This window comes from Labeo rohita, chromosome 14, assembly GCF_022985175.1.
Source record: "Labeo rohita strain BAU-BD-2019 chromosome 14, IGBB_LRoh.1.0, whole genome shotgun sequence".
In the NCBI taxonomy this organism is placed as follows: domain Eukaryota; kingdom Metazoa; phylum Chordata; class Actinopteri; order Cypriniformes; family Cyprinidae; genus Labeo; species Labeo rohita.
In genome coordinates this window covers 33,157,869-33,174,134 of record NC_066882.1, presented here as the reverse complement: position 1 = coordinate 33,174,134, position 16,266 = coordinate 33,157,869, and the positions used below count along the sequence as shown (strand labels likewise).

Genomic DNA, 16,266 nt, shown 5'->3' with positions numbered 1-16,266 from the left:
CCTCGCCATGTCTTTCTAACGTTCCCTAAGGCTACGCAACACTCGACGCAATCACGCGCTCTCTTATTACTATACATGAATTGGGTGCATTGTTTTGTTAGAAACAACAACACTTACATGTGCCGCCCTAATTGGTTCTTGATCGTACGGTATAACCATTGCGCATGACCGTGAAAACTCTATGAAAATGAGCATACTGTACGTGCATGTAACCCAGCGCCAGGGCCTTCAACATTTCACTGTGCAATTACCATCTAACAGTGAGTTTATGATGCATTTATGATTGATTATAGCACAGATACGTGAAGCAGATGTTCGATTTTTCACAAACCACTAAACTGGAAGTTCTCAAGTGCTGATCTGAGAACAGTTCACTTGTACGGTATACATGGTTTCCCAGAATATACTACATAATCCTACTGGATGTGACTATAGGGCAATAATTTTAAAATGTTATTGTGCAACTTTTCCCCAGTCAAACAGAAGGAGAAAGTTTGTAAAAGAGAAATAAGAGTGTCTGCGAACTGTTGGTTTATGTAAATCCACCAAGATCCGTTCACAGTGCTGCCTTAGTCGGGATGTAAACGGTCAGGACTCTTTCCGTGTCACATGATAATGGGAGCTGAGACGGGAGCTTGTCTGCTAACGAGCTTTCATCATAGATGAGTGATGGGCCGCTACGAGAGCCTCTCGTTCCCGCTTGTCATCTTACAGGGCACGACAGCAGCGCGACACACACATTCATCTCGCTGATCGTTCTGATCCCCCGCACGCATCATCCTCATCCTCATCCTCATCAGCATCACGTGTGGGCAGAGATTGTCACGCACCTTTATTGTTTTGCCCAAGTGCCGAAGGCAGATGATTTGTCTCTCTCAGACGCTGAAGGGCCTCTAAAACCCCAAAATAAATCTGGAAATAACAACGTAATTCAGTTAACCCAGCAGATTTGCACTGAAACCTTGCCAGGTTTTTACAAGAGGGGGATTCTGTGAAAGGAGGATCTTTACATGTACAGCAGATCAGCTCTCAAACTCTAAAAATCATCATCATCAAGTAAAAAGTTAAGTAAAGTTGGCTAATAAAGTAAATAGCTGGTTTTAAGAGAATTTATCAAGATCACTCCATTCATTAAACTGTAGCGATGTATGGTAAAGTTTCATTTGCTAACATTAGTTAATACAATAGTTAACATGAAATAAGACTTTTACGCTATTTAGTCATTTTTATTATTGTTTATATTTTCATTGTTTATATTTTAATACACTCTATGGGTCAAAATTTTTTTTTTTTTTTTTTTTTTTTTTTTCTTTAATGCCAAAAATCATTAGGATATTAAGTAAAGTTCATGTTCCATGAAGATATTTTGTAAATTTCTTAGTGTAAATATATCAAGACTTAATTTTTGATTAGTAATATGCATTGCTAAGAACTTCATTTGGACAACTTTAAACGTGATTTTCTTAATAATTTAGATTAAATAAATAAAAAATACCCTTATGACTGGTTTTGTGGTCCAGGGTCACATATTTATATACTAAATTCATCTTTTGATAATAAAAAATTAAACCTACTTTTAAAATGTTCTGACTTTAATTCAGATATAATGTGGATAATTTAAATGTAGCACTGCGCTGGGTATTTCAATGACAGCAGCAGACAAAAAATCATTATAGGACTTTGATATTGTAGTTTGATGATCAGAAGCTTGATGAAGCATCATGGTGAACAGAGAAGCTGTTGTGAGGTTTGGAGTGTGAGCACATTCACTGTGAGATCTCCGAGACTGACATGTAGATGAACACCAGCCCGCAGCTCCAGCAGATGAGCTGGATTATCATGATAAAACATGGATTGGGGTGAGATATACTGAGACACAGCCTGCGGTGAGAGGACGAGCGTGAAATAGTGCTGTTCTCATGCTGTTTCATCCCTAGCTTCACTAGAGCAACAGCTGAGCAGATCCTTAAATAGAGCAACAGTCATGAGCGACAGCATCTCCACCGCAGACCAGAGACGCGCGCAGTCTCCTAAACACTGTGCTCAATGTGCAGAGACAGCTGTAGGTAAACTTGTAGGTTGATTTCTTTAAAGTATGAACACTGGCTCTTCTTTTTGACTGACCAGTGAAGACTGCTAATGTGTTCGGGAAACCACAGTGATTCTTTATTCACTTTCAGCCGACTGCAGGAAAGGCTGTGAATTTATTCCTGAAAGACTTTATTTAATATCTTTCCTACTGGGAAAGAAAGAAAGAAAAAGAAAGAAAGAAAGAAAGAAAGAAAGAAAGAAAGAAAGACTGATTAATTTTTCAGTTTGACATTGAGTTTTACTCTATGAGGTGGCGTTACTTTTCTAGTTGTAAAAGATGTCCTTCAGTAACTGGTGTGGGTGGAGTTTGATCTGTTCATGTGGATGTTTGAGTCGTTTCACCTCATTCCTCCTATGACCTTTCCCTCTGTCTTCATGGAGAAACAAAGCAGAAGTAACTGATTTATTTATTTGTTTCAAAGCAGAACATCCCAATCCTGTTACAGTCTATCCTGTTTAGTATGCAAGAACTGGATTACAGTTAAAGCATCACAAATCAGAGCCATAAAAATAATAGTAGTTGGTGATGGGGGAAGATGCTAGCCTTAATTTAATGTAACAGATAAGAAAATATCACAAAATAAAAGTACACATGCATGAACTTAACTCTGTCTGCACAGTCCTGAGCTTAAAGATTACAGATCTGTTCATCTGCAGTGTGTGTGTGTGTGTGTGTGTGTGTGAGATTAGTGTTAACGGCTGTGTGTTTGACTGTGTTAGTTCATCTCAGCAGATGTTGTGCTGTATGGGTCAGTGTTATTTGTTCAGTAAATGTTTCCACACACAGCTGACGGTATTTGAGCGCGAGTGTGTGTTGATCTCTGGTGGAGTGTGCTAACAGTCAGACAGTCAATACACATTAGAGCTGCGGCTCATTCGCTAATGCTCAGCTCTGTCAGAATGATTTACTTCTGATTTATGAATAACCACTAAACCAGCCAATGTGTGATCAATAAATAAACACAGACGAATGAAGCGCACGTTTAATGTGTGGTTAGGTGAGTTCTGACCAATAAATGATGGTTTTCCATGGTTTATAAAGCATTAAACATCAGTAGATTTTTTCCTCTAGTGGATAAGATCATATGCATACCCCAAAAGCAGGGCTGTCCAAGCTGGGTCCTGGAGGGCCGCTGTCCTGCAGAGTTTAGCTCCAACTTGCGTCTGGAAGTTTTTAGCATGCCTAGTAAGAGCTTGATTAGCTGGTTCAGGTGTTGGAGCTAAACTCTGCAGGACACCGGGCCTCCAGGACTGAGTTTGGGCACCACTGCCCTAAAGTGTTTTCACATGTACATAAATGGAAACTGAAGTAAAAAAAAAAAAAAAAATGTTTTTAAACTTTTTCTACTGAATTAATGTAATAACCACGATGAATCAAATATCATCACATACATATAGCTTCGTATAGCTTATACATAGCTTATACATATATACATACGTATAGCTTCTCCACAAGCTGAAATACTTATATATATATATATATATAAAGAGGGTGAACAGTGTCATACAAAAAAAGAAAGACTCCAACACTAAAATAATGCAAAATAATGCAATAAATTTTCATTTAACAATGTATATTCAATTCAATTCAAATTTATTTGTATTTGTTTCACAAATTAAAGTTTCTACAATATATTTAGTAGTAGCTTACTAGTGGTGACTATGTCAAGTTGATGTACATATGACAGAGATGTGTGGTAAAGATCAATTAATGACGTAATCAAACAGACAAAGAACACTATCAATTAGTAGCAGAGTTCGGTAGTGCTGTATGTTGTTTCAGGGTTGGCATCATCTGAAGTCCTCTGTGGGGTTGGCATCATCTCTTCTTAAGTGTTCTGGATCCAGACTGGAGCTTGTGAATTCCTAGTTACCACGGGATGTCAATCCCATGACAGAAACAGAGAACAAATAGGAACATAATTAGCGTAGCTGCTGTTTAAAGCAAGCAAAGAAAGATTTGTTCAACCAGAGCTAAAAGATTAAAATGAACATTTGATCAGATATAACTGCAGGAAAAGTTTATGAGATGCATTATTTGAATGCTTGGCTAAAAAGATGTGTCTTTAATCTAGATTTAAACAGAGAGAGTGTGTCTGAACCCCGAACGTTATCAGGAAGGCTGTTCCAGAGTTTGGGAGCCAAATGTGAAAAAGCTCTACCTCCTTTAGTGGACTTTGCTCTCCTAGGAACTACCAACAGTCCAGAGTTTTGTGACCTTAGGGAGCGTGATGGATTGTAGCGTGGTAGAAGACTAGTTAGGTACGCAGGAGCTAAACCGTTAAGTGCCTTATAGGTAAGAAGTGCTATTTTGTAGCTGATGCGGAACCTAATAGGCAGCCAGTGCAGAGACTTTAAAATTGGGGTAATATGATCATATTTTCTTGACCTGGTAAGGACTCTAGCAGCTGCATTTTGGACTATCTGTAGCTTGTTTATTGAAGATGCAGGACAACCACCTAGTAGTGCATTACAATAGTCCAGTCTAGAGGTCATGAATGCATGAACTAGCTTTTCTGCATCAGAAACAGGTCACATGTTTCGTAGCTTGGCAATGTTTCTAAGATGGAAGAATGCTGTTTTTGTAACATGAGACATATGATTTTCAAAAGACAAGACAAGTAGCTGTCTAATATAACACCCAGTACTGTAGACTTTTGACTGTAGTGGAAGTAACAGTACATCTGTCTAGATGTAGATTGTAAATCAAGAGATTCTGTGTACTGTTTTTTGTAACTGTATAATGTATATAACTGATAACAAAAACAATTAAGAAACACAGTTGTAAAAGTAATACCATGGAATGTGAGCTGGGAATTCTGGGAATGTTGATTTCATCAATAAATCATCATCAAATCACTGTATAATACTGTATTTACATGACATATCCTGTTTGTTGTATGTTAGTTTTTTTGTTTGTTTGTTTGTTTTTTTGTTTTGTTTGTTTGTTTTGGCCACGCTTTATTTTAAGCCCAGTTCTCACTATTAACATTAACATTAACATTAACTATGACTTTTGCCTCAATAAACTCCAAATTACTGCTTAAGTTAGTAAGGTAGTTGAGGTATTGGGTAGGATTAGGGATGTACAATATGGTCATGCAGAATGTGTTTTATAAGTACTAATAAACAGCCAATATGCTAGAAATATGCTTGCTAATAAGCCACTAATAGTAGTACTAGTAGTAATACTAATAGTTCATAGTTAGAATTGATCCTTGTAAAGTGTTTCCTTATTTTAGAGTGTAGCTTTAATGTCATCTAAATGACGGTCTGTTTTAAAAGTTGACAAAATAAACTTTTAGCACATATATGAATTTTGAATCGACTCTTTCTTTGGCAGGAATCATTTATTAAACGGATGTGATGCAGATCATTTTTTGTACTAATGTTTAACAGTAATGATTCCAATACTGATTATTACTTAAGTGAGTATATGATTTTTTCAGAATGATGTTCTTTTAAGGACCATTATACTCAAAGACAAATCACATCCACATCACAATTATTACAAAGGTAAATATTAGCAGAAAAGTATTTATTAAATAAAAAAATAATTCATAATTCTGTTTTTACAGAAATAACAATGTAAGATTGAACAATTATGCCTAAGTGTGAGTGTGTGTGACACGGGTCAGATAAACATTCAACAGAAGTACTGGAAACATTTAAACGTGATGCAGAAAGCTTTTGGAGGAAATACTTTCTGGAGGAATCAATACCAAGTAAGTACCTTCTGAGAATGGACAAAATCAGTACTGATGTGCCCGACTCGACTCTACAGGATGTGTGCAGTTAAACTCTTCGCAGAATGAGAAGGAATCATAAGTGTCCCTGCCGCAGGAGACCCGTCACAGCACGTGTATGCTGTATGTAGTGCGTCGTCGGAGGAGCGCGGCTCCGGCGAGCGGCTGACAGACTCTCCGCGAGTCCGTGAGCTGACAGATTTCCTGATGAAACGGGGATCGTGCGGCGGCCCGCTGTGGCTCCTTTATCAGCTCTGATGGTCTCCAGATAAAAGCCAAAGATTTATTCTCACTCAGTAATGAGCTGGATAATTAATTTTTGCCGACATCCATCACATTCTCAACAAGGCCATTGTCTTGAAAATTGCTCCTCGACTGGGTTGGCGGTAGACGGAGGAATGTGAAGTGACGAGGAGAGTAATGAAGCGTGGGATTATTCAGACACACTTTATTAGAAAAGCTAATAGTTTCTCTATTTTAATTCGTCGTGTAATAAATGGAACAGAAAGCATACGCAGAGGTGATTGACTTCCTCGAAGTGTAAATACATCAGAGCCAGACATTATTTAAAAAAAGTGAAAGCATTCTGATGTATTTCTATGATGTTTAAGGCACTTTTATAGCTGCATTCCAATCTAATAAACTGCTTCATATAAAGTGCTAGCACATGATTTGTATTATGTCATGTGCCGTATGTGGTAATGACTCAAATGAATGACCTTATTCGAGTCAGAAATATTATTTGCATCGCTCAGTTAAACACTTAGCCTACACCAACAAAACCAGACATCAGTAGAAACAGCTCCTTAAGGTCATCGTTGAAGAATACCATTTTTAACAGTGTTTTAATCATTCAAAAATATATATAATTTCCTGTTTTTGTTCGATTTCTTTTTGATTTTGGGCTGAGGCATGACCTGGCCACATTCTGCAGTTATTTTACTGTCAGATTCAATCACAGATGAGCTCTTGAGTGTTCAGGGAATAGAGGGAATTGTGAAGCTGTGATTCTCTTTCATTGACGGCGTGTGTTGTGTCTAATGTGATGCTACTGCAGACTTAATTAGACCGTCTCTAGGGAACAACTGTGTGTGCAAATAACGGCTTTGTGAAGTTCTGATTAACATCTCAGCTCATGACTCTCATTAGCACACACACACACACACACTCTGATCCAGATGGAGACACACACTTCCAGCAGTGCAGTCAGTTCCCCACTAGCAAGAACACACACAATCACAAAACAATGTGTTTCCACATAGTATTTTGGCTCCTTATAGTAATCATAATTTACTCATTTTATTGTATCTGTTCATTTGTAAGTGGATAAATATTTACCTGGTGCCACATCTAGTCTCAGAGGGTTCCTGTTTTCAACTAAAAACTGAAAGCTTTTTATGCATTTTGAGGGCCTGAAAGAACAAACTTTTAAAAAAATTGTTGCAAAGTGCAAAGTGGTGTTTTTAAAACAACACCATGATCATCATTGTGAAAACTAAAAAAAAAAAAAAAAAAAAAAAAAAAAAGTCTGACAACTTTTATTCCTTTTCTTACAAAGTATGATTTACATAACAGTGTTTCAATTAAGAAAATGTAATTTTCACTCAATTCGTTGCACAATGTTGTGACTTCAAAACAATTTTAAGATTCTGGAAAAAAACTTATACTTTTGAATGTTAGCATCACATATACAGCTTCATGTGTGGGTTTGCAACACATTCTCACTCCCAACTCGTTCAATATTGACGCTTGGTCAGGAGCCCTTTAGCGTCACTTACCCCTTTTGTGTCATTTTTCGTCGCACAGGGTCATCCATTGTTTTCAGTTGTTTGTCTTAATTTAATGGTTTGCATGCATTTGTAAAACATAGAAATACTTGCAGTACAGTCACGGGTATTTATTGCAAAAACTGACCATAAACAAGCAGTATAAAACAAGTCCTATTGCATTCCAAGTCTGCTGAAGCCATACGCTCTTTTTTTTTTTTTTTAGGTTTTAATCGCTGAAATGATCCCGCTCCGTTAACTCGCTCACATCTCATTTAAAAAGGCACTCTCGAAAATTAGCGTGACGCAATCGGTCGTGAGACACACAAGAGCCAATAGCATTCTACAACAAGGCTGTGGAAAGTCTGGCAGCATTTTTTGAATTGGCACACAGACAGACTGCAGCAGCACACGGGACGGCAGACGGAGACGGCGATCACGTCTATTCTTCTCACAAATCAATCATTTTGCCTCTGAACACTTGTAATATTAATACTTTTTGAATAAATGATGAATATAGTTGTATCTGCCTGCTATATCTTGTGTTTTGTCGACAGATGCTTAGGTTTAGGGGCAGGGGTTAGCTTAAATGTCTAAATAGTGTAATGTAAATAAACTGCTGTGACTATTTGCATTGAAGATATATATGCAATAATAGCAATATTATTACAAATATATAATTTAATCATGGCGTTAAATTCGCATCAGCACATTGATGCCAAGGGTTTTTTTATTTAAAGCACTGGAGGAGCCTGCACGTTAAAAAGACGCTAAAGGGGTACCCTAAACGTCGAGAAGTGACGCCAAAAGGTCCTGACCAAGCGTCAATATGTGACGAGTTGGGAGTGAGAATGTGTTGGGGTTTTCTACAGCGTGACACAGAGCTCCGGTACGAGTCCTGTGAAACTAAAACAGCTCAAACCCACGTATAAGGAAGTAGCACACTTACATCAGCAAATGCATTTTTTGAATCACTTTTGCATTCATTAACACTATCAGGTAGGTTTGGTGGAGTGTCCATATTATTTTTTTAGACATTTGAATTCTGAACCGCCACAATATATACATCATAACAAGGTTATATAATACGGTCATGTATTGAACTTGGTTTTAGCACCACTTACTGGACATTTCATTTTGAAATAAGTGTTGCAATCATGTCGTTACAATCATATTTTTCATCGTATCATGTTGTGTTATGGGCTTTTTACACTATTTGTACAAACACAAGACATCCCTGATCATCAAAAATGTCTCAGATTGATTTCTTTCTCACAAAAATGATGCATATAGTCCCAATTAGAGTAAATAGCACAAAGCAGAATGTGAGTATTTGGCTGATTGTAATGTGACTGAGTGAGATGAGAAACAGATGGAGATTCTCTGGAACTGCCAAAAAGAGTTTTTGAAGTGGATAGTTCCAGCTCTAAAATCTGACCGCATGCCAGCTTCTTATTGTGCCAGAAAAACTTCCTATAATAGTGGTCAAATCAGAATAAGGCACGACCTGGAGCGGCTTATTGCTTTATGATAGTGCAGTTCACGTCATCGCTGATGTGAAAGGTGGAAAGTGAGCGCAAAGGCACAAATAAATGAGTTTTGGATGCGTCTCAACTGGCTCCTATGAAGTGCACTAACTGAGTTTTCACTGGCAGAGAGTTTTGACTTTCGCTCACGGTTCATTTCTTTGGAGGCGTTGATCTGTCCAGACTCCATTGTGTTTTTGACTTGTTGTGAAGTGTGTGCCAGCTGGAAAAGTGTGTTTTAGTTTCTGACTCTCAACCTCCCTTATCAAAAGCACCTGAACATCTAATAAAGCTGTGTGCTGTAAATCTGTGACCGACGCATTAAAATCAGCCGACCGATCAGAAAAATGAAGAGTGATCATCGGAGCTGCAACTTCTGACCATATTCTATTCTATTCTATTCTATTCATTTAACAGTACATTGTCAACATGTCATGGTCCAAATTGACATGGATTGACAGTGAAAAGTAATAATTCGGTATAATAAGTGATAAGCGAGGTTTCACAATAAAACTACACTATTGCCAGGAGTAACTCTTCATCAGTTCAGGTATTTCTGCTTTATTTCGATCCGCTGTGATACGACACTATCGCTGTGACACATTCATCAGATTCCCTCAACAGCTTGTGAATTCATAAGTTAATATTTGGTTTAAAGTAAAGTCAGTGTTATTACTGAGCTGGATTCTGCTCTGTAGTTTGTCACTGTTCTCTGATCTCCAGGTAATTGTACCATAGTTTGACAAATAGCTGTTAAAAAATTAAAATTTTGTCCATTAAAGTGCAATGGCTTTTATAACCTTTGCATATTGTGTGGAGGGATGTAATTATCTGTATGTACAGTTAAGTGACCTCTATTAAAGTGTTTTAATGGATTTTTGAGCTCTGGAGAACTTCCCTTCCGCTCCGCTAAAAAAAGATTTGATGGTGAATGTGGTCATACGAGCAAATTTAAATGAATAAAGTTCTGAAAATCTCACTAAATATCTGAACAAATGTCTCAGTGATTTTGTCGGTACACTGGAGGTCAATGGTCACTAAAACTGGATACTAAAGTTCTTCAGAATATCAGTGTTTGTGCTCCGTAGAAGACAGAAAGTTGCAGTTTAATTCAAAAAGGTAAAAAAAAAAACAAAACTAATTTTTCTCAAACAGCAAACAAGTTGGAAAAAGCATTGAACAAATCCATAAAATGGAAAATTGTTTCTAAAGCAGAAAGTATGTGTGTGTGTTCAGCTGTGATAAATTCTGGCACATTTCATGCAGTTCAGCCATGAAGTCGAGTACAGCAAGACTAAAGGCACACCTTAAGACAAATGTGCTTTAAACGCTTCCTATAGTGTGTGACTGCAGAAATATACATGTATATTTTACTGAGCATTGACGGAGCAACAGCTTTTGTAAAAGTGGTTAGTTTTGTTTTAAAATCATATGATTGCATGAAGTGGCAGTGTGGGCCTTTTTCCTCACACACAGGGTAAAAGGCACTAGCTACATGTCTATTTTATTTATTTATTTAATTAATTAATTTATTTATTTTTTGTTCAGAATTTGCTTTTTCAAATTACAGAAACAAAATTATTTAAAAAAGTAAAGTTTTTTTTTTTTTTTTTTTTGTCATTAGTGGTTTTAAAGAGAATCAAGTCCACTGTGTCTTTAAGCCTGTCCTTCCCTATAAATGCATGTGAAAGATTTTTTTGAGACCAGCGGTCATGCTGTCAGCATTATGTCTTGTTTAGTTGTGTTTTTGTTCCTATGTCTTCGTTTCAGTCTTTAGTGTGTATTTAGTTACTGATGTTGTCGACCTGTTCATCATGAAGTGCCCTTGTTGTTTGTCATTTCATACATTTTTGAAGCCTCAGTTGCTCTAAAAGTGGCTCTAGCAACTGCACGATGCACTGCATATCATAAACTGCATCCCAAATGATGCACTATGCACTTCTACACTATGTACTTATGCACTATGTACTCAACTGTATGAATTATACAAGGATATTTTATCATTCATAACAGGAATCTGATAGCTCCTGCTCTTATTTGTAACTAAAGCTGCATGAAGTGTCCAACAACCCACACATCATTATTTAATTTATTTAAGTGCATCATTCGGGTGTTTTTTCTTTTTGTAATTTCCAGTGTGAACACACCAGTCACACTATTTATATTACAAAACGGCATAGAACAGTGCATAAGTACACGAATTGGGATGCACCTATAGTTTGATGCATTGCGATTCAATGCAGTGTCATGATTCAGGCATCGAAAGAAAGTTGAGGAGAGAGACCCAGTGAGACAGTTTCACCTTCCAGAACATAGAGAGACACAGACTGAGAACCTCAGATTTTAGCAAACAGAGTTCCAGTTCTTCACAAGCTGCCTGTAGCTCCGAGCCGAACGGCAGTGGCGTGTGAACTAACTCATCCAGCTGAAGACAGTCAGGTTCCTCAGGGCTGAGCCACTCGACTTCAGGGCTGAGCTTCTCGAGTGAACGACAGACGGCCTACAGTAACCTGACAGCAGAAAACATCTTCACTGTTCAAGCAGGAGAAGAATAAATGGCAAACCTGAGAACTAGTTTTTGTGAAGTGTCTTGACAGTGAGGACCATTCTTCACTATTTTCTTCTGAACCACATGTTCAGAAAACTTTTTTTGTCCCTCTATAGACAAAATTATAATTACTACCTTCAAATGTTTTGGGTCACATTTATGTATTTATTTTTAAAGAAATTAACGCTTTTAATCAGCATGGATGAATTTAACTGATCAAAAGTTACAGTAATGATAGCTATAATGTTACACAAGGTTTTCAAATAATTGTATTATTTTTTTGAACTTTTAATTCTTGAAAGAATCCTAAGGGGAAAAGACTGGAGTATTGATGCTGAAAATTCAGCTTTTTATCACAGGAATAAATTACATTTTACAATATATTCACTTTAAAAACAGCTATTTTGAGTTGTATTATACAAAATTACAGTCTGTACTGTATTTCTGATCAAACATTACAAACTCTTATCAACCCAAACATTTTGTGAAAGTAATGTTTAAATGATTACATTTAATTTGCATTTATATTAATTTAATATTATATACAAATTGAAAGTCTTTTATATGAAATTTGTAATCCTTTGAAACAAGTTGAAAAAAATTCCAATCAATCGTTCTTATTTTTTAAAGGGCACCTATTATGCAAAATTTACTTTTACATGTTGTACATGTGTGTTGGCAGTGTGTGTGTACACAATAATGATAAAAATCCACCCACTCCTTATTTTTAATCCCCATAAATCATAAGCAATGTCTCAGAACAAGCCAATCACAGAATCTATAAAAGGTGATGACACACTTTACAAGCCCCACCCACAACTGTTGACGGACGTTGCCATATTAGCCGAGACCCCGCTCTGAGTGAGCCGCACACAATCCGCCATGTTTATCTTCACGCCAGAGCATTCAAAAGCAGAATTCAAGTAAGAAATGTCTTCATATAATAGCTATAGATGTTATTCAGTCCAGAGCATAGAGTGATTTTTTGCTTTTATTTCATTGTTTAGGTCAAACTATCAGCACAGACAGTAGTGTAGGTACTGTATATTATGTTGCTGTCACTTAATATCAGTGTTGAGCATGTTACTTTAAAGAGGTAATTAGTTATAGTTACTAGTTACTTCTCACAAATTAGTAACTGATTTACACCATTATAAAAGTAATTACCAGGGAAAGTAACTATTGTTATTTAAAAAAAAAAAAAGTTCAAATACGTGAAATAACTTGGATGCCCCAATATGTTAAATGAATAAAACATTGTTCACTAATCTACACTATTTTAATGTCGCTGTGGAACAATGTGAGAGACACCTTCCAGGGGCTGAATATCACGTTATATCGTTTGAAACGGCAAAGTCTACTGTTATTTGTGTATAGTCATAATAACAACAAAACGATGTGCTTTCGTAAAGAAAATAAACAGGGTGCGCTCTCTGCCGTCTCTGTCTCTGTCACCTCTCTTCACAGACACATAAATAAAACATGAATCTCAGCGAATACCTGTCTCATAAACATGAGAAATGTATGTATAGAAAGTTTGAAAAACGTCTACTTTTAAATGAAGTGAGTCACGTTCTCTGATGAAGTCATCCGTATGATATCAGCGCGAGCTCCGGTTTTTCCCATCTAAACTCATTATTTCTAATGTAATCACACTCTCGATTGGCTTTGCTTTTCCAATTTTAAACATCCAGGTGAGATGCGCGGACATCCACATCACCTCCATAAAAAACGTGAACATTCATCAAGTTAACCTGAGCTACTTTTTGTTTGTGGAAGAATACGCGCTGAGAGGAATATGCCAGAATTTACCTCAGAAGAAGAATGCAATGTGATGTGATGCACAGCTTTGCAGGTCCTATGGCTGAGAGATGAAAACTGCTTCAGTGTGCTCAATTATAGTAACATGCATTTTATTGTCAGTAACAGTAGCAGCGTTGTGAGGGGGAAACAGTAATTTGTTTGATTACTCATTAATGAAAAAAGTAATGCTGTTAGTAAGGTTGTTTATTTATAACACCGTTATCTAATACAGTCATGGCCAAAAATATCAGCACCCTTGCAATTCTGTCAGAAAATGCAAGACTTCTCTCAAAAAATTGTTCCAGTTGCAAATATTTTGGTATTCACGTGCTTATTGTTTTTGTTTGCACTGCAACAACACAAAAAAAAAAAAAAAAAAAAAAAAAAAAAAAACAGAGAAGAAAAGTCAAACTTGATAAAATTTCACACAGAACTAAAAAATGGACTGGACAAAATTATTGGCACCTTGTCAAAATTGTAAAAAATAATTGTTTTTCAAGCACGTGATTCTCCTGTAATTTGCATTTAGACACATCTGTGGCAAGTAACAGGTGCGGGCAATATAGTAATCACACTTGCAACCAGTTAAAATGGAGAAAACTTGACTCAACCTTTGTGTTGTGTGTCACACTGAGCATGGAGAAAAGAAAGACGTGTAAAGAGTTGCACAATCTCAAGGCTACAAGTCCATCTCCAGAGATCTTAATGTTCATGTGTCCACTGTGCACAATATCATCAAGAGGTTTACAGCCCATGGTACGGTTGCTAACCTCCCTGGACATGGATGGAAGAGCAAAATTAATGAAAAATTACAACGAAGGATTGTTTGAATGGTGGATAAAGAAGCCCAGATTAACTTCCAAACAAATTCAAGCTGATCTGCAGACACAGGGTACAACAGTGTCAGCTCACACTATCCGTCACCATCTGAATGAAAAGGGGCGCTATGGTAGGAGACCCAGGAGGATGAAAAAGTCATCAAGGCACAAAGGCATGAAAAAGCAAGACTGGAGTTTGCCAAAACTTATGTGACAAAAGCACAATCCTTTTGCACTGTAAAATGTAATTAGTTGACTTTACTTAGTTAGTTGGCTTACTTAGTATAGTTTACTTACAAAGGAGTTGTAATAACTAACAAAGAACTTTTGGGGGTACTTGATTCTTTACTTTAGGTTTACTCTTGACTTAGTATAGCTACTCCCAGAGTGCATTGCGACATGAATAAATTATGCAGTTGCTTTGCTTTACTGTTGTTTTTTGTATTTGCCAATTTCATTTGCTGTCTTGTGTCAGTAGTAGCACAACAAAAAGCAAACAAAAAAAAGCTCATAAAATGGTTATTGATACAGTTAAATAAAATTGAGTTGTTACCACTGCTGTGATTCACATGCTGAATGTTGAAGTCTGTGTGTGACTCATTCACATAACCCCAAATATTAAAAGACTGTATCAACCCAGTTAAAAACTTCTTAAGGTGTTCATAAAAAAAAAAAACAGTGAAATTGTAAAAAGTCATTAATCAACATGAAAAATACACAACCTAATGATTTAGTTAGAATATAGGTCACCTTCTAAAAGCAACCTAGTTATTACTCCAAATAACTCCAATTTCATGTTGCATTATTGCATCAATAGAAAGAAAACTATAGTAATACAAAGTTCCAAGTGCCCAACCAAAAGTAACACTATTCACTATAATGGTGAGTATTTAAAAAAAAAAAAAAAAAAAAAAGCCCTTTTAGGAAAATCAACATTCATTTATGAGGTCAGCTATATGATGTTCTCTAAATTATATTTCAGTTGTATTGAAAATTCAAGATTCAGGATGACTTTGGGAAATGAGTGAACGCAAGTAGTGAAAGAAAGATGTGAGTGAAAAGTCTATTAAAAATTGCCCCATCTCAAAAACTTTCTTTTCTTCTTCTTCTGTTGTTATGTTGCACATTAGCAACATATTAGTGCACTGCTGCCTCTCACTGGTTTATTAATGCCATTGGTTTCTTTGTGGATACTTGAATATTTTAAGTAAACATCACTCAAAGCAGTAAGTAAATTGTTGTATTTGCCTTGAAAGTAGCTGTAACTTAATAAAACCTAGTAAGTATAGTAACTAAGTAAAGATAGCTAATTATATCTAAGTAAGGTAAACTATTGAGTTTTACATTGTGGGAGAATGTACTGTGGACAGATGAGACAAAAGTAGAGCTTTTTGGTAAAGGACATCATGGCACTGTTTACAGAAAAAGAAATGAGGCCTTCAAAGAAAAGAACACAGTCTCTACAGTCAAACATGGTGGAGAGTCAAAGATGTTTTGGGGTTGTTTTGCTGCTTCTGGCACTGGATGCCTTGACTGTGTGAACGGTATCATGAAATCTGATGATTAACAAAGGATTTTGGGGCGCAACGTAGTGGCCAGTGTCAGAAAGCTGCGTCTCCACCAGAGGTCATGTGTCTTCCAGCAGGACAATGACCCGAAACACACTTCAAAAAGCACTCGGAAATGGTTACAAATAAAGCACTGGTGAGTTCTGAAAAGATCTGAATCCTATAGAACACCTTCCATCTCAAAACAGCAGTTGAATGACCTGGAGCAGTTTGCAAAAGAAGAGTGGTCCAAAATTTCAGTAGAGAGGTGTAATGAAACTCACGATTGATTTCAGTTATTTTTCCAAAGGGGGTGCTACCAAATATTAAGTTAAGGGTGCCAATAATTGTGTCCAGTGCATTTTTTGGGTTCTGTATGGAATTGTATATGATTGGATTTTTCTTTTCAGTTTTTTGTGTT

The 16,266-nt window shown here is 36.6% G+C and overlaps 1 protein-coding gene across 3 annotated transcripts in view; it reads left to right on the top strand.

Moving 5' to 3' along the window:
• The window catches only part of il1rapl2 (interleukin 1 receptor accessory protein-like 2), a 252,677-nt gene that overhangs the window by 166,365 nt on the left and 70,046 nt on the right, over positions 1-16,266 (top strand). The gene's annotated exons all lie outside the window — the stretch shown is intronic.